At 34.5% G+C, this 19,037-nt stretch overlaps 1 long non-coding RNA gene across 1 annotated transcript; it reads right to left on the bottom strand.

Moving 5' to 3' along the window:
- Nucleotides 1–5,431: 5,431 nt before the first annotated feature.
- Nucleotides 5,432–15,879, bottom strand: LOC146998381 (uncharacterized). The gene is made up of 3 exons (XR_015039202.1): nucleotides 15,741–15,879; nucleotides 11,584–11,714; nucleotides 5,432–5,574 (listed from the first exon to the last, which is right to left on the bottom strand). It is a non-coding gene; the product is annotated as an uncharacterized LOC146998381 (long non-coding RNA).
- Between the last annotated feature and the right edge of the window lie 3,158 nt (nucleotides 15,880–19,037).

Here is a 19,037-nt window from a genome sequence, read left to right as displayed (position 1 = left end):
CAGTTAGCAACAAGACATTTAGCCGACAGGTGACAGCAGGGCCGGACACCCGGACGGCTTACAATGACTACTCGGGTGCTGTCCGGACCCTGCAACTATCTGTAGCTGAAACTTTAAATAGACATAAATATAGTAGTTTACAAATAGACCTGATCGTGTAATCGCACAATGCGTCAATGTACATAATGCAACACACTAAGATACTGTAAACTCAAAGATAGACACAATACACCAATACACATAATTGTGACACACTAATACGCTATACACCAGTATTCTATACACTAATATACTAGACACCAGTATACTATACAATAATTCACTAATATACTATACACTAAAAGATAGACACAATACACCAGTGCGCACAAATGCGACACACTAGTATACATTGACACTAATGCATAAGTACCATGTACACAAAAATACACATAGGTAAGATAATACAATTATTCTATTACACTACTGTAACATACACGTGGATACAATACACTGAGATAGGTAGAAACTTACGCTAAGTTACAATATATAAAAAAGTTAAGTATTAATACACATAGATACTGCGTAAATTCTATATATTTTAAAATACACTTTTGTGTAAATATTAATAATACACAGTACTACTACAGGTGTTACTCTGTATGTTCTTAGATCTTGAATAGACACAATAAACCAATGACACGATGCGTCAATATACATAAATGTTTCACAATAATATACTATACACTAAAAGATAGATACAATACACCAATGCGCATAGATGCGACACACTAATATACTATACACGTATATACTAAACACTAATACACGATACACTAAAATATAGGCACAATACACCAATGCACATTAATGCGATACACTAATGTACTTTACACTGATATACATTGACACTGATACGTAAGTACCATGTACACAAAAATACACGTGAATTAGATTATACAACTATTCAATTATACTATTGTAACATACACGTGGATACAATACACTGATAATACGTGAATACAGTACACGTAAATAAGATTAAACAATTATACTATACTACTGTTACATACACGTGAATGCAATACACTGAAATATGCAGGCATATACGCATATGAGAACACTAAATACTACGTGGATTCGACATATTATGAAGTGCACATTAATGTGAATATTTAATACATGCCTACTACAGGGGCTGAGCCTCTTAAAAACTTGACAACATGATATTAGAAATTTACACTTTGGCTGGTAGATGTACATAAGAAACAGGCGGACATAAACTGTAAGAGAATTCGAGACTGCACTATACACTTGTCTATGCATTATTCTCTTGGTGCGTGTACGATGGGTACAGTGCATGCTGAGGTACGTTGTTAATGCGTCTGTGGCACGCTGAGCATATATGCTAGCGAGGTACTCACTTTGCCACGTATGTTACAGAAACTGGCATGTGCGGCACCTATGCAGGGCTGCAGAGCTCCTGCCCCAATACTTCTAAGTGATCCATGATCTTTTTGATTTTGTCCATAAGTCGTGGTTGTTTCAGCACGAATCTTTTAACGGCGGCCACATTATTCGACGGGAGTTTAACGTGCCATTGTGTGGTGAGTTGACACTCCGTCAGGTAGTGGTCGGGGGACCCGATTTTTCCGCAGACACATAGGTCTGTGGAGGATATATTTCTCTCTGCGAAGTAGGTCGGAAACGGCCCATGTCCTGTGATGAATCTTGTTAAGAAGGGCGCAGATATGAGTCGTTCCGTGTCCACTTTTCGTATGAATTCGAAAGTTCGCCGACTCTGTGGTGACGTGTTCCATTCCTGCTGCCACTGCGACAGAGCTGACTGCCAAGTCTGCCGCTTGAGAAGTGACTTTGGTAAAGGTGGGTCTATTTGCACCGCATCCCGGTCCTGTGCTGCCTCTTTTGCCAGGGTATCTGCGCGTTCGTTGCCCTGGGCACCAACGTGCGCTTTTACCCAAGAGATTTCAATTTTTTGGACCGGACTCGTATTTCTTAGTGTCTCCTGAATTTGGGACACGAGTGGGGAGGTGTGGCGTGGGTCGTTGATGGCGTATAGTACCGATTGGCTATCAGTATAGATTGTAAAATCTTCTGCTGTGGTAGTTTGTGCCCATTCTATTGCTTTCAGCAAAGCAAGGGCTTCCGCCTGGAAGACCGAGCCTGGAGACATATGGCACTTCCAGGTTTGCACTTCAGTGCCATTATGGAAAACTGTATATGCGCTGCCGACTGCATTGTCCATCTTCGACCCATCCGTGTAAATCATGAAACCCGGGCCCTCTATGGATGGTGGTAATTCAGGGGCGAAGTGAGTCACAACACCTTTCCCGTAATCTGAAGGGTGCGTTTTAAGTTTTGAACTTTTAAACTCGAAGTCTGCAGGGTCATAGCTGAACTCCCCAAATCGTGCTTTTCTATGCAGTTGGGAAAACATTGTAATTGCGGCTTCCTGCTGTGCTTTTATTGGTAACGGGATTAGTCCCGCCAGAACTGCTGCGGCTGTTGTCGACGTTGTTCGATATGCCTTTGTAATCGCCAGTACGAAAGGTCTTTGGGAACTTTGAAGAATTTTTTGTTTCCTGCAGGTCATGGGGTTTGCCCAGATTGCCGCCCCGTAGATCATGATCTTTTCTGCTACTGCAGAGTATAGGATCTTTAGAATATGGGGACGCAGTCCCCATTTGGAGCCTTGCATTTTCCTTAGATTCATGGCTATTTTTAATGCTTTTGTTCTTTGCGATCTTAAATGGGGGATCCAGGTAAAGCCTTCATCTAGTATGATACCTAGGAGCTTCATCTCTTTAACTCTTTTAATCCTGTGACCTGCCATCGTAATTGTCGGGTTTCTTTGTAAGGTCTGGCCCGGTTTATGGTAGATGATATATTTAGATTTTGAATGCGAGATGTTAAGCTTCTTAGCCTTGCAAAGGTCATAGAACATGTCAATGACTTCCTTGCAGTTTTGTTCAAGGATGACGCGGCTTTTCCCACTGACCACGAAAGTGGCATCATCTGCGAAGGCTGCGACTGTTGTGTGAGCCGGCCATTCTGCTTTTAGAATCGAGTTAAATGTTAAGTTCCACAGGTCTGGACCTGCGCATGATCCCTGTGGGCAGCCTCTTTGCTGTGGCCTGGTAATTATTCCACTATTGTGAACCGCGATGAAGCTGCGGTTACTGAGATAACTTTTAAAAATCTGTAGGATGTTATTTGGGATGTTAGCTGCATGTAAAGCTTCTAGGATTGCCGGCCACCACAGGGAGTCAAATGCACTTTGCAGATCCAGACTGAGGACTGCCACATGCTGTTGTTCTTTGCGCAGTCGCTTGACTTCCTCGCAGACGTGCTCCAGGACATTAAGCGTAGAGCGATGCTCCCGAAAGCCATATTGTGCATCTGAGAGAACACCGTTTTTTGCTATATGATGCTTCAGCCTGAGAACGAGAAGCTTCTCGAAGAGCTTTCTCAGGACTGGCAGAAGGCAAATTGGTCTAAAGGACGAAGGATCATTGGGGTCCTTGCCTTCTTTCGTAAAGAGGACCACTTGGCCCGTTTTAAAATGTGTTGGAAAGTGCTTAAAACTTAGAAGTTTGTTGAAGTAAGCCACTAGCAGTCTTGGACAGGCTTTGTAGGTTGTCCTCAAGATCCGGTAGTCTATAGAGTCCGGCCCTGGTGCCTTTTTGACCGGGAGAGTTCGTATAACAGTTGTGACCTCCTTAACTGTAAATGGGGGATCATCTGGGACTGTCGTGGACAGGCTGTATGCCTCATGTTCAGAAGAAACATCATTCCCATCATGTGGGAATACTGCGTCAAGGATGCGTTGAAGTGTGGTGGCCATGAAGCCTTGTGACCCTATGTGTGAACCAGCATACGTGCGATGTAATGGTGGTATGAATACTTTGCTGGAGGCTATCTCTTTTGTATTCTACGCTGAGTTGTTGTCTACGATCCGGGTCCCGTTCTTTTTTCAACCTTCTGCGCATCGCCCGCGTGCGGCTTCGCTTGGTCCGTAGCTCCTTTGTCCACCAGCTGGCAGCTTTAAGAATTTTGGGAGATTTGATGCTCATTGTACCGTCGCATGTTTGCTGTATTAACTGCACCAGGTTACATGTGATGCGATCTGCGTCTTGTGCCGTGGAACAATTGTTCAGTTCATCTCCTTGCTGTTCCAGGACCAGTCTCATTTCTCGGGTGAATTTCTTTAAGTTATGTGCCGAGGTTCTATATCGTTTAAGTGATAATCGGGAATGGGGATGCATGAGGCTGAAAGTGATGTATCGATGGTCTGATGTATCGATACTTAGCCGACAGGACATTTAGCGGACTAGAACACTTAGCCGACAGGACACTTAGCCGACAAGGGCACTTAGCCGACAGGCCATTTAACCGACAAGGAAACTTAGCCGACTGGACATTTAGCCGACACAAAGAGTTACCGTCAGGATATTTAGCTACGGGACACTTAACTTTCAACGCATTTAGTCAACAGGACACTAAGCCGACAACGACGTTTAGCTAACACGTACCCAATAATTATTCAAACTTACTATCAATTACAAAATTTCTCGATTTCTCCATAAGTTCAATATTTAAGTTACTTTTTTCACTACCAGTAAAACTCATTTTTTGATTCTTAAAGATCTCATATGTTCTTTTAATTATTGCGTTAATTTAGCATTGTTTGATATTTATCGTGCCGTTTGGTATATAGTGGCCAAATTGAAAAAGCAATGAAATTTCTCGTCAGGGAATATGAATTAAATTTCGAAAGGAAAAAAGAAATTTTTTTAGCTAAGTACGGCGGTCACTTAATTACATTTTATTATGATCTTAAAAATAGATTTATGGCGATTAAACTCAACTCTACCTGCATTAATTTAAGGAGGAAAAAGACGACTTCCAGTTTTTTCATTTCCCCATTTTTATTTTACCCACAGTTGTTTTTGTTCAGCAGATATAATTTCGACACAAATACTTTTTATTCCCATATTCTTGTTTTAATGAAAGTTATATATGCAGTTTATATATGTTATATAGTTATATAGTTATATATGCATAAATTATAACAAGCTACACATATAGCTTTTTATAATTTATGTCATTTTCATTATATTAATTCAGGTTTCATAATTCAAATTTAGGCAGACAAATGTCTAAATTTAGGTTCTAAGAATTAACAACTTAAGCCGGGCATAGATATTTCTGAAATTACTAATCATTAATTTTAAATAAATTTTCCTTAGTATAGTGCCATTATTTTTCATTTGACTTATTTTCAATTTAAAAGCAGTTAAATGGGAATCACACTTTATTTGTTTAATAATTACTAAGTACTGCTATAAATTTTTAAAGTAGAGTAACATATACATCTTCAAATACCCATAACATATGCATACTTCAAAAAATAATATGCTACTATCTCAACTTACTTGCATGCATCCTGTACTAGTTGTTTAATTTTTTCTTGATTTGTATATGTTTCGCCAGTTATTTGTTCCACAACTGACTGTGCACAATCTGTAGAATTACATATGACTTCTACAAAACAATCTTTGTATACTTTAAATTCTATAAAAAAATACCTTTGTTTATCATCAAAGAAAATTAATTGAATTCATAATTCTCAATAACAATAAATTTAATTAAAGATAACCATCTCGATTCATTTTCTAAAAGCAATAAATTAAACACGTTATTCTCCTCTAATTCTATAATAAACACCTTCGTAAATAAAATTTCACATTTCAAATAATTACGGAGGTCTTAACATTTCTTAGTTACTTCAAATTCCATATTCTGCAATATTCTTTTGTTCTCAAAATTAGATATCCGACAATAAATACTCTATGATAAAGGAAAGGAAATGAAGCTTTCGTAATAAATATTAATTTCATTCTTTCTCTCTTTGCATATATATATATATACAAGAGAAGAATATATATATGCAAAAAAATATTAGCATATATATATATGCTAATATGTTTCTATTTATAAGAATTTCTATTTATTTATTTTTATTTATAAGAATGGCAACGCGCTCGCGAGCGAGAAAACGCAAGATCACGTTACCATTTCTCGGAGGGACACGAGGCATGAGCAACGATAAAGTTTATAAATTAAAAGAACACTGAATTCTTATTATGATGTGATTTCGCTTTTCATGATGCTATGGGCCGATTTCCTCTTCGTATTTATTTTTATTTTTATCTAACACTTCGTTATGTTCCGGTGTTTTCGTAATTAAATTACTAAATATTACTACTGTCACCTTCAATAAGACTATTCCTATAGTTCGAAAATACACTCACATCCCACATATATGCATAATTAATGCAGTTGAAAAAGTATTGTAACACCTTAGTGACAGTTAAAGATTTCATAACATAAAACTTAAGAAAACCGGTATCATTGTTGATTCCATTGAAAAAGGCCGATTTTTCAAGGGGTATTGTACCTCCTCGATGATATTACCAACAGTTAAAGAGAGCTGATCGCATTTCGTCTATTTTGTCAAACTTGAGTGAAATTCAATTTAATATAATAAAAAGTAATATTTATATCTAGTTAATTTAAATAAAATTTAATTCATTTTCAGAGATAAATGCCCCGACACGATCCAATTTCTAAAATGATATGCCTTAAAATTAGATAAAAAAATACGAATGTAATAATAAAAAAATCTGAAAGCTTTCAGATTTTACATTAAGCCCTAAGGGGCGTTTTTTAATGTTTTACGTATTACCTTCATTTATTAAATATCATGTTCTTCGCACTTAAACCCTAAAATTCAGTACAACAGCAATATCGCAAAATAATTTTAAAATGAGCATATCTTAGAATTTCCAAAGTACAGTCTCGCGCGCTTGAGATAAAAACGCTTTTATTTTCCCGTACAGTGTTGGCATTGCTCGGTTTGAAATCGTTGAGTTTGTTAATCAAAAATTCCTTAAAGTTTTACAAAATATGAAATAGATAATAAAAAAAATTCCAAATTTCAAATTTGGGCTTCCAGATGCCCATATTCAGGTGGAAACGTACGTTATTCAAAATTTTATGACTCTAGGTAGCGTTGTTTTATCACAATCCGAGAAACATACATACATTTATGCAGATTCTTCATCATTAAATTTCTTTAAATATATATAATACAGGGCTTTAATAGTTGTTGGCAACAATTTGAAAAGGAAGTCAACGTTTATAGTGGATCGACGCAAAATGTCAAAACGAAATTAATAGTCCTTCTGGGCAAATTGCCCCTTTGGACTAATAAAAGACCGAAAAACAATAAAGATATAAGAAAATAATCAAACATGAAAATCATTAGAACTATTAGATTATTAGAATTATTTAGTGGGAAAATTATTAGAATTTCAGTAAGCAAGATTAACTCATCTTTTAAGTAGTCTATTTCCGTACTAATAATTTTATCCCAATTATTAGATTAAACATTGCGTTATCAATAAATTTTCTAGAAGTGTTAGTGTGTAAATTAATAAGTTTAATAATTGTAAATTTAAAATTCCTTCTTTTATCAAAATGTTTAATTATACTGCAGTTAATTATTTGTACGTATTGATAATTTATTTTTGGAGCTTCTCGGGCAGCCGGTACAGTAGTTAGCGTCTCTGACTGCGGTGCCGAAGTGCCTGGGTTCGAATCCCAGAGAAGGCATGGATATTTATAAATATGTAATGTCCGTGCGGCATGGGGGCACTTGAAATATGTGACGAAAGGAAAGTTCTCTCGAGAGGTTGGTGGTAGGGAAAGAGGTGTCGGGGAATCTCGAACCTGTCCCCTTCCGGTGTGCTGTCCATCAAAATAGGGAACGGAACTGAGCTAAATCGCACTGTAACCTGTAAGGTGCTCGAGACTGTTGCTGAAGGCAGCGTAACCTTGCGCACTTTGATCACGAGGAATTTCGTGGGCTTGGGCTGACTATAGGTCAAACAAGTGAGCATTACCCACAACAACAACATTTCTGGGGGTTTTCAACGTTCTCAAAATTATTAATTACAATTATATTATCCATATATACCTGAAGTACAAAGAACTTTCTCTTTATCTTGTTCAGTGACTGCTGAAACTGAAGTTTTTCAGAAAAAAAGTAGAGGTTGCAGTTTGGAATAGGGAAATTGATCCCCATTGGAATAACGTTTATTTTTTGGAAAATGGTACACTTAAATTGAATACATTTATGGAAAAGAGCGCAATTTAGGACATCTTTCCACATGTTTTATGTTAAAACTGTAAGCATATCAGCAAAAAATTATGATAATTACAAGAGATTATTGGAGATTTCTTTCAAAGGAAGACTGGTATAAAAATTTTCAAAATTATAGCAGTTTATTTCTTGAATCTCAAGATTCTTAAGTGCAGCAATAACTGGAAATTTATTATAATAATCCAAGAATAACTGTGATCTTTTTAATTCATTTTTGTAAAAATAATTAAATAAATTTTCTCTAGTCTGTAAAAAAACCGTAGTCAATATTTTTTTTATAATTTTGTTTGTTCCATTAGTTAAAAATATGAATTTCAGCGGTGTTTTGGTAAGTAATCAGTTGATTAAGTACTAATTATTTTATTAGTTGACTATATATGCGTATTTTGTTAATTTTGTTTCCATATAATACCAAAACTATTACTTGCTTTACTTATTTGGGTAATCATAAATTTATGTTTAAGCTCATGTATTTTAGTCTCTATTGTAATCCAGTTGATGCTCCCGTAAAATTAAATATTGTGAGCCTAAGCTTGATTTTATTAAAAACTGCATCTTTCCATTTCAAGAAGGTATTAGTTGGAAGACTAATAAATTCATTGAGGCAAAATGCTTTGCTAATGTTGGTGACTGATCTGATCTGATTTTCTTTCCTAATTTTAATAATGCTTCTTAAATATAAGTCAGAAACAATATCAAAATTTCCCATGACAATATGTTGATGGTGTTCGTTCACCAATGGAAGAAATTTTGTTTCTCCGTAGTAACAAGCTGCTTTATCATCTAGGTCACGGTGGTCGGTGAGCCAGTTGCTCACCGTTTTCTAATATTTAAAACAGAGTACGAGTGTTAATTACTGGAAAGTGATGTTGACATTTTACTGAAACTAATTTTTTTAAACAGAGAATGTAGGAAGTTAATTTCGCAGTAATATTTTTGCAGTTAGTTTTTTTAATGTTTATTTAAATGTACAAGGATCAAGTACAATGACTTTTAATATAGTAAAGCCTTCATATTTAATTATTATTATTATTTTTTTTTTTGCTTCTATTAAAAACCTGATATTGAGATGTTAACCAGTTTGAAAGATTTTTGGTTAAATAAGCAGAATTAAACAAATTGTTGAAGTTGGCCTGTAGTCTAGTAATATCTAATGTAGGCAAATATTTGTTAGTTTTCCTCTTCCCCCTTTTCCTTTCTTAGTTTTTTTTTTTTTTTTTTTTTTTTTTTTTTTTGGTTAAACAGTTTAAACTGGATGTAAGTAGTCAAGTTAATATCTTCTTTGAATTGCTGAATACAGGTCCGTAAGATAAAATATCTTTAGATGAAGCTAAGAGAGATTCTTGAAATGGTCTAGGTCTGAATGGAACTACTTCTAAAATTTCAATATTAATATTACTTAAGTCATAAAGCCGAAAATATTCTAATTCTGCTTTTGCTTGACATTTAGTAGTTAAACTTACTATTGGTTGACATTTATTCATTATATTTGAGTATTTTGTAATATGCGACCTATGATTACTAGTAGTAAGCGCAGATACTTGCTAGGCGGATGTGACGTCACAGGGGAGGGATGTGGCGCCACTGCCATCTTGGAATCGTGTTGGAACAGGAAGTGACACAGACGTGTTCGAATGACATTATGCGTGATAATTTTATTTTTTGTGGCAACAAGAATACTTTTTCAGAGTTCTTATTTTTGTTCAACTATTTTTCGTTCTTGGAAGAACTACTTGTTGAACACGCGTTTAGAATGACATCAATTTTAATTAATTTTCATTCATTTTTTTTAATTATTCAACATGTAGTTATTTTTATTTTTTAATCCGTAATTATTTTTGATTATATGATATGTAATTATTTTTAGTTGATTTCATTATTCATATTAATGACAATACATTTTCTATGAAATTTAAAAAGCTGGGATTCGAACTCCTAACCTCTCGCACGGGAGAAACGGAATTAAACTAAAAGCCACCCTATATATTTTCAAACCTATCTTTTGACCTTATGCAGAAGCGAAAACAGCCATGACGTTACTAGGTTGCAGGACTGTGAATACACAAGCCTAATTTAATGTGCCCAAACCGTTTCATGTCTTGGTGCTCCCGCGGAGGCGAACGAAAGTGTTACTTTAAATTTATCTGTTCGCTGCTTTAGATGTAAATTTTTTTGACATTTTTTGTTTCTCTTTTCTCATTTCTTTATGTTGCAAACATATTGGCAGATTTAACGCATACTGCATTTATGGTGCGCTGGTATATGTTATGTCGCTGAACAGTTCAAGTGTCGTTGAACAATTTGTCGCTTCGTCGAACTCAAAAGTATATTTTTATAGTGTGATACATATATCGCTCTTATCGTTGTTAAATGAGTCGAAAAGGCATTAATGCAGTTACCTCTTTTTTAATATTGAAAAAGTCCAAAAAACGTAATGTGACGTACTTAATATGTTGAGAAACGTGACTACATATCTTTATATATACCAATCTGTGTTTACTTTCGAATGTTATTATCCTAGTATACGAGAATTTCTTTTCAAGCTTATGAGGCAAGTGTGCGCCTTTGATTAGATGATCCTGAAAAACAATATATTTCAGATCTTTCAAAGTGCAATTTTCTCGGTTTCAACCTGCCATAAGCGTTTTTAATTGGTGTGTGGTGTGGTTTATTTAATTATGGCAAAGCACACTAGGGCTATTTGCCTGAGGGGAGGGATGCCTTCGTGGAGGATTTTCTAAGGGAAACTGGCTCGTATACACGTTACACTTGGGGAAAACCACGAAAACACCCATGCAGCCAGCCCGTTCGCGGGATTCGAACCTCGGACCGAACTACCAGTGTTCAGCGACTTTACCACTCGACCGCTGGTGGGCCCCGTTTTTAATTGGATAACGGTGTAAAGAGATTTGCAACAGAGATTTATTTTCACGCAGCAAATAGCACACTTTTACAACAATGTCATACTTCTCTTGATTCACTACCTTAATATCTGCTATGATTTTTTTTAAAATAATTTACCGCTTTGTGTCTGCGTGTGAGCAGAAAACTTGAATAGAAAGTGTTTGATTATTCATTTCATGTTTGTTAAAAAGTTGTTCAAAATTAATGAAGTGCAGTAATCATAAATAGAGAACGTTTTTTGAATGAATGTGAAGATATATATTATCTTGGGTATTCTTTCATTATAGTAACTTCAGTAACTTGAGTTACATGGTATGCGTAGAATATTTCAATTGAGTAAAGTGGAATGTAAGAAAGAAGCTTTTGCTAAGCCTAACAAAATATTTTTAAAATTTAATTTTATCATCATTTGAAGCAATTTAGGCAAAGTCTAAAACGTGCAAAATGCTTACTTCTATTTTTTTCTGAGCCTTCTTCGCAAACATCATCGATAACCTTACTAATTTTCTTCAGATCAGGTTCGACTTCTGCGTCACATTCCTTATCTGTAGTGCTAATGCACTGCATTAGTGAAAGGCTCCGCCTAGAAAAGGAAGAGTACCATTACTATTTTCCTTACAAAAGCATTTTAGGATGCTGTTTAAAATAATATTTGTTTCTTAAACTGTATTTAGTTAAAAGAACATTTTACTATTTTTAGAAACTTAACTTGAACATTTGATAATACAATTCAATTTTCTAAAGCTTTTTAAATATTAGCCTTTACTTTCGTACCATCAACATAAGATAAAATAAATATCAATTGTAAATAAAGCATCGTACAAATTAAAAAAATATGTTGCTTTCATTTTAGTAAATGCTTGAATCTTTTACAAAGTTTTATTTTTTTCCCCTTTTTTGTTTAAAGACAGAAATGCAACCGAATACTACAGAAATTTATATTTATATTGATACTGTTGGCCAAAATATGACAATGAATTCCTATTTTATTCCAAACAGATATTCCATTCTCCCTCAAATTCCTTTCTGGGAATTGGCGAAAATTGGCGGTACATGGATACCGAGTTTGTGCAATTCTTTGACATGTTATTTAGCGGCGGCCAAAAATCGCCGCTGCACAAAAACAAAATAACAAGTCAAAGAATTGCACAAACTCGGTATCTGTGTACACATTGTCACTTACAAAAACATCACAGAATTGCACAAACTAGGCATAGCGCCCTCCCTTGACTTTATCCATGTACACGTCGACCTATTTCCACTTAAAAAAAAATCAGAGAATTGCACAAGCTTGCCATTGCGTACTCTCTTGACTTTGTCCATGTACACATCGATATATTTTCACTTAAAAAGTAAAAAGAGCACCTAATTCTTGGTAAAAGTGTATTTACGGAACATTCAACTACTCAGGTAATCATAAATGAAACAACAACTTGGCGATAAACGAAACAATATCTTGGCGATAAATGAACAACAACTTCGCCATAATATAAGGGGTACCTTTCATTCTACTCTAACCTAATTGGCTTATATGAGTAACATAACATTTAAAAATATATTAAGGTAATTTGTCACAGGTTTCATATTATTTTGTTAAGAGAAATGTTGTTAAATTTTGTCTTACAATATGTCGTTTCGGATATTCATTTGCAGTCGACTCCCATATCCGCTAATTCAATATTTGTGATTTTACTTATGAGTGGCTCAAAATGGCAAAGGGGTAAAAAATTTGCTTAAGTTTAGAAACTCAATCAAAGTGCCTCCTCTTAGTAACACAGCTGATATTACAGAATCTCAAATACGACTGATATTACTCTCCAATACATATTCAAATTTACTTCGGGTCGGTTTAACTAATTAACGGAAATGGAAAATTTCATTACGGAACTGTTCGAGTACACTCAGAATACATAAAACTTCTAGCCGTCCAGCCGCTCTAGTGGTTAGGAGAGCTTACTGCGATACTGAAGGATCGAATCCCAAAGAAGGCATGGCTATAATTGTCCGTCTTTCATAGAAAGTAACGGCGATCCACGCATTAGGTGCTTCCACAATAAAGTGGCCACTACTTCTGGCCTCGATAGTGGCCAAGTCTAACTCGGCTAAAAACCCGCCAATGACAAAGAAAAAGGGGAAAAAAAAACCTCAATTTTTTAATTTTACATACTTAACTGATCATCATAAATATTTACATGGAAGTTAGCTAGGGGTTAGCGGTTTCAAAGTATTTCTTCCTTTTGTTTTCGACCTATGCTTCTTTCTAACACGTTGACTATCATATGAGTTTGCAAAAAAATCTCCATTTACGCCATGAATGCTGCTATATCATGCGTCAAATGTTTCTGATCGAGGAGTTTAGAACATCTAAAACGAAATGTTCGCTACAACTTCCCTCTCATCTGTCTCGCAATTACGGAAAAATCGGTCATACGAGATTCTTACACTAACCGTTGCTGCCACGAAGTAAAATAAAAACCCAACTAAAAATGTAAGGTATGCTTGTGTAATATATTCTTAGTACACAAAATACTTCATCATAATTAATTTATTTAATGTTAGTAATGTTTTACTTGCATTATTAGCACAAAGGGCTATTAATTTCGTTTTGGCATTTTGCGCCCAAAACTTTAAAAGCCTGAACCACTTTTCAAATTGCTGTTACCAAATATTATCGCCTATATTTATATATTTTATATAAATTGCCTGGTACTATTCCGTTTTGAGGACCGTAAAAAATCGCCAAACTATTATTGATGCCAGTGCTGCCAAAAATAATTGCGGCAACCCTAACGATAGAAAGGAAGTCTAATAGTAAATAACTATCTAAAGATTATTGTTTTAATTTACATAAAATTTAATTTAATATAATGCTTTTTTATTATTATAATTTATATAAAAAAGGCTTGACACAACTGAATGGAAGCATACGAGTAAATAACTATTTCAGATCATTATTATAATTAATATAAAAAAAGGCTAAACATAACTGAATGGATTCCTGCATCGCTATTTCGCTACCGAGTTATCGCTAAAGCATTATTTCATCTCGTTGGTTGTTCAAACGTAATTTTCTATATTGAATGATGCCTTTCCTTTGAAAATATTCTATTGCAGACTTTTCGTCATGGGCAATTCCCAAATTGTTAAATCCATAGGATATCAAAAAAGAATTTAAAAAATTAAACTAGTATTTCAATGGCGTCTTAAGAAATATAGAACTATCTAATTTGAAATCAGCGCGTACGCTAGATTTGGCGCGCTGTTAAATGGTCGCGTTTGCTAGATTTGGCGCTTTTGCGCATACATTTTCGCTGCAATTATTTACGGTCCTCAAAACGGAATAGTACCAATTGGCTATATTATTATATATATTAAATATTATTGCCTGTATTTAAAGATATTAAATAATGAAGAATCCGTATAAATGTATATATGTTTCTCGCATAGTGGTGAAACAATGGTACCTATAGCCATCCAATTTTGAATAACGTACGTCTCCACCCGAATATGGGCATCTGGAAGCCCAAATTTGAAATATGGGATTTGTTTTATTATCTATTTCATATTTTGTAAATCATTTACGAGTTTTTGATTAAGAAACTAAATTATTTCAAAGCGAGCAATGACAAAAACTGTACGGAACAGAAAATCATCTCGAGTGCGCGAGACTGTATATCGTAAATTCTGAAGACATGCTATTTTAAAATTATTTTGCGATATTGCTGTTGAATTGAATTTTATTGTTTAAGTGTGCAGAACATGATATTTAATAAACAAACGTAGCACACAAAACGTAAAAAAGAACGCTCCTTTGGGTGTAGTATAAAATCTGAAAGCTTTCGGATTTTTTTAGTCAATTAAAAGTAATTGTAAATATGTATGTTGTGTTAATATCTTGTTTTATATGGCGTTCTCTTTTATATACTGTTTGAACGTATCTGCGTTAACGTATCTTACGTATCTTACGAGCTACTCGCAGAGACTCAAATTATTATTAGTCCAAAGGGTCTTCGTTCCTGAAAGACTATTGTTTTCATTTTGCGATTTTGCGTTGAATCACTATAAATATCTGTTTCGCTTTTCAAACTGTTGCCACAAAATTTTAGAGTCCTGCATTATATTTGAAGAAATTAAATAATAAAAAATCTTCACAAATGTATGTATATTTCTTGCACTGTGATATTTAACGGTACCTAGGACCATCGAATTTTGAATGACGTAATCCTCCTACGAATATGGGCATGTGAAAGACCAAATTTGAAATTTGTTTTATTATCGATTTCATATTTTGTAAACCTTTAACGAAGCGAGCAATGGCAACACTCTTCGGGAAGAAAAAACTTTTTATCTCCAGTCCGCGGAACTGTGTATCGGAAATTCTAAAGATATGCTCATTTTTAAATTATTTTGCGACATTGCTATTGAACTGAATTTTATGGTTTAAGTGCGAACATGATATTTAATAAATATGATATTTAATAAACAAAGGTTACACACAAATCGTTAAGAAAACGCCCCTTTGGATTTCATTTAAAATCTGAAACCTTTCATATTTTTTTTTATTTATTTATATTTATTTATTTACTTATTTTGAACAATTTCAGCTTACCTGATACGTTTATGCATGAGATTGTCATAGTAAAAGCTGCTTCTTTTAAGGAAAAAAACTCCAAAGTCGCACTAAATTCATCTTAAAGTATATGGTTCAACGCGATAATAAATTTCAGAAATTTTATTTTGTTAACTTGAAACAGCCTTCGCGGTATGAAATGTTCAAATCTATAACCATTTAACCATTTTTAGTGTACGTTCGTTATGACAGTTGCTCAGTATAGCAATCGTTTCCATAGCAACAAACAGTGCTAGAAGTTACATATTTTGCTTTATCTGTATCAGGTTATTTTTACATTTGCCAAGCAATCAATAAACTTCATTTATTCCATATCCAATGTCTACTATTCGAATCACGTCATGACGTGCACATATTCGATAAATTTTCAATTCAGCAGGCAATGCTTGGGGGTTGAAATGAGAATTTTTTTTTAATAGCCCAGAAGGACTATTGATCTCGAAACGCGATTTTGCACTATTTCTCTTCAATGGATTATTTCACTTTACTTTCCAGTCTGTTGCCATTCGGAAGAGCGTAAGTTAATATTCTATTCTTTCATATTTAATCTATGTGTTATTAATTAGCAAACTAAACTATTTTAAAGGAATAGATGGGGTTCTTAAGTATATTATTTTTTTAACTTCTTAAACTGATTGATTTAAATAAAAATGCATTTAATTCATGACATAAATAAATAAAAGCATCAAATATTTTTATAGCATTACATTATATATATATATATATATATATTTACTTTTTAAATATACAGAAGATATAAACGTCGGCTTATTAGTTATAATGCCGTAGTGTCCTCCCTTCTATCTATTAACTAAGTGTGGAGGAAGTTAATGAACTACTAACCGAATAATCGTTTAAGTCCAGAAGCAGAAACGTAAAACTCAAGAAGGGTTAATTACCCTTTATTGCTCAAATAGAGGTGTACAGACGATCCCTTTCTCAGAACGTACAACAAAGCCTCCATTTTGGCTTAAAAATATAAGAAATAAGAATTTAACTAATCACTAACTAAAGAGATTTAGCCGAAGCTACACAGTTTCTAACTAGTCGGCCCGAATATTAAATTAGATAGCAAGGCTATCAAGGCCACGTAATACGGCCGAGCGTAGTAACAGCTTAGAGACGTAGCCAAAAGGCAACCGCGCGCTATTTAGGAAATTGAATTCTCTCTCTACTGAAGTCAGTGGAACTTCGACTTAAATACTACTCCTACAGTATAGTGGTTAGGAAAGCGTACTGTGGTACAGGAGGGTTAGTGTTCGAATCCTGGAGGAGGCATGAATGTTTGTAAATGTATACTCTCCGTACGGTATGGGGCACTTTAAATATGCGGAGAACCGAAAGTCTTTTCGACAAGTTGCTGGTAGGGAAAGAGGAGTGGGTGACGCCCGGACTCGTTCAACTGTGGTACTCTGGGGCGAATGTGAGCGAAATCTTACTGTCACCTGTATTCTCAAAGATCTTGCCTACGACAGGCGCAATCTTGCAATCCTTGCCGCAATGAATCTCGTGTGCTTGTTCTGATGTTACTATCAGACAAGTGAGATAAGTCGCAGCAACAGCAACTTTTAATTTCCACCATAAATGCTGGCTAAGTAAGTACCAGCAGTTCCTTCTGTTAATTTTATCTGAGTTAATAAAGGGGTCTTGTATACAATTTCCAAGTCTCTGATGCAATTTTCAAGATATAACGAGAAGTCTCGTCTCTTAAGTTTTCTAGCGTTCCCACCTAATTTATGTTACTAAACGGGGTGACACTCTGTACAAGACTAATGACGTTTGAATTCGATTTAATAGTTTCTAACTCACAGCCGCTTAGATATATTACTGAGACATTTTATTGAGTCAAATGAATCCCTTCTACTATATGCTTCTTTGGTTCTAATTGTGTTGCTAATTATTATTGTTTTCTGCTGTTGTTTTCTGCTACAGGGCTGAGTTGCTTATTTTACCTAATTTATCTTCATATTTTTTGCAATACTCATTTATTTTCGTTTTCGTTTTCAATAAGGTAATTTCTTTTATTTCTTTAGAATAAAATTTTAAAAGAGTCGTTGTGGGTTTTGAAAGAAACACTCATGCTTCTGAATTAAAATTGGTTGTTTTATTCATTTTCATAACAGGAACTTAACTTTTTGGAATAGTGCTTCCAGTTATGCATGTCCTTTTCCCTAGTAAAAATGGCAAAACTAGTAATCATTTTTGTGATTTTCTTCGGGATATTTGATTTACGTATTATGCTTTTATTTATTTTTACGTATAAGCTTTTATTTGTTTATTTATTTTTAACTTAAAAGTAGGAACCACGCTTGCTTGTTTACTGATTATAAAGAAGTTACTATATTTTACATGGTCTACACCTAAAGTTTTGATGGTTAAATTTTAAAATTGATTTCTGCGTTCTCAGTATTTTACAACCCCAGCTTTTACCACAGTTAGACAGAGCATTTTTGGTAAAATTACTCTGTTTACTTTCTGTTGTTGTGTGCAGACTATTTTAGAAGAAGTTAAAGATGAATTTTTAATACGTTTTGAAGGGCTGTCTTAAACTATTTGTTTCAATGCATTTTTTTTTTTTGTGAATCTTCAGTTTCAGTGTCAGCTGTTTTTGAAGTAAAGTATTGTTGCATGCGTATGAAGGCCAGATACGGTTACAGCTCATATAACGACCAATTACATTTATTCAGTTACAATACCACTTACGGAGATACAGGGACCGAATCAAAATGTTGCTAAGTTTGCCGACTTTTGGGGCTTTCTCACTAAATTCGAGGACAAAAATTAATCGCCAAAACCGTTGCCAATGTGGCGATATCTCTCCAAATTACCGAGATACCCATTTACTGAATGTGAAATATACTTTCCCCTGTATTCTTACTTTTCCGGCATAGGTCAGCTCTCTAGAATTTTCATCATTATACAAAAACGAATACAACAATTCTGCTCGTGTTATTCTTAATTTTCTTTTTTTGAATTTATTTTGAAGTGGCATTTTATTTAGATTTTATTTTATTACGAATTTTGTAGCATATATTTTATTACTTAAAGTTGTGATAGCCAATTTCTTACACTTTTCAGGATTAATTTAGGTTGTTATTTAACGCCACAGACCGTACTATATGCAATGTATAGCAAATCTTTAAAATTAAGTTCAGACATGATAAACACAGATTATCTTAAGATTCTCGTAGTTTCTGCTTTATATACTCTTTATATACAGCTTTGCAGTTAGAACAATACGAGACCCAGGACAAGATTACATAAAGGAATACAAAA

Source organism: Stegodyphus dumicola, chromosome 2, assembly GCF_044657685.1.
Source record: "Stegodyphus dumicola isolate Sdum_Otavi_A_Nest chromosome 2, ASM4465768v1".
NCBI classification, from domain to species: domain Eukaryota; kingdom Metazoa; phylum Arthropoda; class Arachnida; order Araneae; family Eresidae; genus Stegodyphus; species Stegodyphus dumicola.
The sequence above is the reverse complement of the archived record's forward strand: the minus strand, read 5'-3'. Positions and strand labels throughout refer to the sequence as shown.